This window comes from Dipodomys merriami, unplaced genomic scaffold, assembly GCF_024711535.1.
Source record: "Dipodomys merriami isolate MVZ:Mamm:240054 unplaced genomic scaffold, mDipMer1.0.p SCAF_308, whole genome shotgun sequence".
NCBI classification, from domain to species: Eukaryota; Metazoa; Chordata; class Mammalia; order Rodentia; family Heteromyidae; genus Dipodomys; species Dipodomys merriami.
The window spans coordinates 67,094-71,547 of record NW_027204582.1 but is presented as its reverse complement, the minus strand read 5'-3'; positions in this window follow the sequence as shown (position 1 = coordinate 71,547).

The window sequence follows — 4,454 nt, the reverse complement described above, 5'->3', positions numbered from 1 at the left end:
TCTCTGGCTTAGTACTGTTCACTGGAACTCTAAAACTGCTTTCTATGTGAGAGCTTGTTCAGATTCCAGCTTCTCCTCTGCCATCTTCCCGGAACTCCTCTTCCCATTTTTTTAACCCGAACCCTAACTGGAATATTGAGGATAACCCTCGCATTAATCATACCCTAATCTTAATATTATTATCAGTTTTTTATTTCACATTCATCCTAATTCTAACTAGATTTGTTATTCGAAGATTTACTTTCAGTTTGACCCTAAACTTTCCATTTCCCTAAGGCTAACTCTAACTCCAGCTGGAACTGAAACCTAACTTTCACTCTAATGATAGTCCAATTCTAATGTTTAAGAAAAAAACTCTAGTTTTTAATCATTCTAATGGATACTCCAGTTAGCACTCTGGAAATGCGTTTCAATTTGCCCTAATTCCCACAAATTTTCTGACTCTACCTCTCAAGTTATCTTGTTCCCTAACATGAAGTATTATATTATTTGTCCTCAAATTCTCTTATCAGGAAAAATACTGTAGTTTCCAATGATCCTACATTTTTCTGAACCCCTGTACCCTAAAACAATTTCAGATTTACTTACCATCTAATCCATTACCTCACTAACTCTCAAGGTTAACCTGGCTGGAAAACACTCATTAATCATTACAAGAACGATCACTGAGAAATAAATATAATGATAATGCTCTAGTTACTTTTCAATCTCTCATATTTGTTCCTACTTGTTAGTGAAAACTGAATACTTTTTTGGTCAGGCATGGGGCTTGAACTCTGGGCTTGGGCACTATCCCTCAGCTCTTCAGCTCAAGGCGAGCCCTCTACTGCTTGAGCCACAGCACCACTTCCAGGTTTTTTGGGTGTTTAATTGGAGATAAAGAGTTCTCATGCACTATGCTTCCAAGGGTGGCATCCAACTGCAGTCCTCAGATCTCAGTCTCCTGAGAGGATAGTATGACAGGCATTGAAAAGTATGTTTTGCTGGGTGCCAGTTGCTCATGGCTGTCATCCTAAGTACTCAGGAGTTGAGATCTGAGGATCACGGCTCAAAGCCAGACTGGGCAAGAAGGACCCTGAGACTCTTATCTCCAACAAACAACCAGAAACCTGAAAGGGGTGCTGTGGCTCAAGTAGTACAGTGCTTGCCTTGAGCTGTAGAGCTCAGGGGCAGAACCCAGGCCCAGCGTTCAAGCCCACAATCGAAAAAAAGAAAGAAAGTAAAGGATCTTCGCTGCAAAAATGTAGAGGTGTGTGTGGGAGGGTATTGTGATTGAGAGACCAGGTGCTGGCCTCACTTTACAGACATTTCTAAGAACTCCCCAAGTTTGCACCACTTTGAAGCCACAGTAGAATCGATGGGGCCTTGCCAAGAACTCAAGTGGTCGAAGCCTATGGCAGGCAGGGAGTGGGCAAATGGGTGCAGGGGTGGGATTGTTGTTTCTGTATTCTCCCTAATGAAGGATGGATTTGGATGCTGGGTGTCAAAGCCTGAAGTAAAGAGTTGCAAGAAGTTTGTGGCCTGATGAATTTGGTTTCCTCTGGGTATATGAAGATGGATGAATCTGGCTCCTGCTCTGGCTCACAATTGTCATCCTAGCTATTCATAAATCTAAGATGTAAAGACCAAGGTTCAAAGCCAGCTTGGGCAGGAAAGTCTGTGGTTCTTGATATACAATGAGCCACCAGAAAACAGGAAACGGCACTATGGCTCAAATTGTAGAGTGCTCATCTTCATCTGAAGAGCTGAAGGACAGCTCCCTGACCCAGAGTTCAAACCCCATGACCAACAATAAACAAAGAGGTTGGCTGAGTTTTCCACATTGCAATGTGTATGGTAGGAAATTCCATGCTGGGTTATGAGCATTCCAGCTATGAGAGGCTCAATGCTGTGTCTACAGTTAGTCTGAGTATGATAGTACCATCTTCTCAGGGGTTGGATGTGATCCTAATAGAGGGAATTCATGGTATTGTTGTCAGGAACTGCTAAGGGCTTGGAATATCCGTGTGTGTGTGTGTGTGTGTGTGTGTGTGTGTGTGTGTGTGTGTGTGTGTGTGTGTCTGTGTGTGTGTGTGTGTGTGTGTGTGTGTGTGTGTGTGTGTGTGTGTGTGTGTGTAATTTTCCCTCGTCTTTTTCTGTCCCCTTCCTGGTTGCTGGTCTGCCTCTTTCTGACCTCAGATGGTGCCCTTCCTTCACACCGACCTTCCTTTTAGCCCCCTATCAGGTCTACAATGAGTCCTAAATTGCCACAGGCCTGTGTTCCAACTTTTCTCTAGGGCACAAGTCTTGCTGTCGCAATATTTGGCCGCCTACAGGGGATTCTGGGTTAGTGATGCCAGCTGGCATAGGGTCTCCTCTGCCTGAGAGGGATAGCCTCAGTCATGCGATGTCCTATCCTTTTCCTCAGCTAGGCCTCTGACTGCACATCCCTCTCATCAGGCTGGCAGTGGAGTGGGGAATCAGGGATTGCTGGTGGCTCTGGCCAACTCGAAATTGACAGCTGACTGAAGGCTGCCCAAGCAAGGCGGATCTAAGGCTACATGGGAGGTGAGGCCAAGGAGGCTTGGAAGTATAGCTCAGTGTCTAGGAAATGTAAATGTACTTTATCACAGGACAGTCTATCTTCCGGTCCCAACTGGGCCTCACAGGTCCTTCTAAAAAGTTGCAGATGCTCAGAATACAGAGGCACAAACTTTAGATTCCAGGACCAGGGAACTGGGGGATGAGAGACTGGTATGGCCAATACCTCATTGTTTTGGGGTATTAGCGTTGACCTGGCTATACACCCCCTTGTGTACTTTCACTTCTTAACCCAGTGTTGTCCACACACCGGCCAATTGTGGCAGTACTGTGGAAGTGGCAGGAGTGGATGTGAGGTCTAGGATGACCAAAATCAAGATTTATGACCTTTGGGGGTGGCAAAGGATGACTTTCCAAAAAAATCTTAGAGCTGAGGCTCAGGGCCTAGGCAGTGTCCCCGAGCTTCTTTTGTTCAAAGCTAACATTCTACCACTTAAACCAGAACTCACCTATCATCTTTTTTTTAGTAGTTTAGTGGAGATAAGAATCTCATGGACTTTCCTGCCTGTTCTGACTTCAAGCTGCCATCCTAAGATCTCAGCCTATTGAGTAGGTAGGATTGCTGGGATAAGCCACTGGCACCTATTAAGGATATTAGTGTGTGTGTGTGTGTGTGTGTGTGTGTGTGTGTGTGTGTGTGTGTGTGTGTGTGTGTGTGTGTGTGTGTGTGTGTGTGTGTGTTTACCGGGACTTGAACTCAGAGCCTAGGTGCTATCCTTTATCTTGTTTTCACAAGGTTGGTGCTGTACCACTTGAACTACAGTAGCGCTTCTTCCCAGCTTTTTGGTGATTCATTGGACATAAGAGTGTCCAAGCTAGCTTTTAATTTTGATTGATCATCAGGTCTCAGGCTTGAATACCTAGGATGACAGGCATGAGCCACAGGCGCCCAGCTGATAATGGCCTTTCACCACAGTGGACCGGGATCTCCTGTAAACTTCCTTTATTTTTTCTGTGCCAGTACCGGGGCTTGAACTCAGGGTCTGGGCTCTGGTCTCTTAACTTTTTCCCTCAAGTCTCTTACTCTACCACTTTAGCCACAGCTTGATTTCTGGATTTTGGTAGTTCATTGGATAGAAGAGTGTCACTAATTTTCCTCCACTGAGCTGGCTTTGACCAACGATCTCTGATATCAGACTTCTGAATAGCTAGGATTTACAGGGGTTGAGCCACTGGAGGCATTGGGTAGAAGCTTCTCTTGAGCAAGAGTTCTTCCCTTCATTTGCCTTGACTCCTCCATGCAAAGGTGGCCTTAAGGTCAGGGGCTGTGTAAAATAGGCTTCCAGCCACAGAAATTGGCTGGGGTCTTTGGTAAATAGTCAAGTTAATCTTCCCCTGAACCCCATTCTGGGACGCCCCCCTCTGCCCTACCTGTGACTCAAGTACAATCCTTGACCCAGCCTTCAGTGTTCTGCCAGACTTGTCTGAGGCCATAGAACCTTCATTCCACCCACACCACCTGCTTTACACCACCCCTCAGGTCCTTTGCACATGCTCTGCACCTTCTTCCCTAGGCCCTCTGTCCTGTTCCACATCTTAGAACTCCTGTGGAATTTTGGCACTGGTCATATCACCTCCTGGAGCAAGTCTTTCCTTCCTTTCTCTCACTTTTTTTTAATACTGAGTTGCTAGAGATCGAACAAGTGCAGGCTGACTGTCAAATTCTCTATGTTGGTGTGTGCGTGTGGGGGGGTGCCAGTCCTGGGGTTAGAATTCATGGCCTTGATGTTATCCCTGAGTTTTTATGCTCAAGGATAGCATTCTGTTACTTGTAACACAGCTCTGGTTTTTTTGGTGCTTAATTGGAGAAAAGAGTCTCATATAGACTTTCCTGCCTGCACAGGCTTGCAGTTATAATCTTCAGATCTCAACTT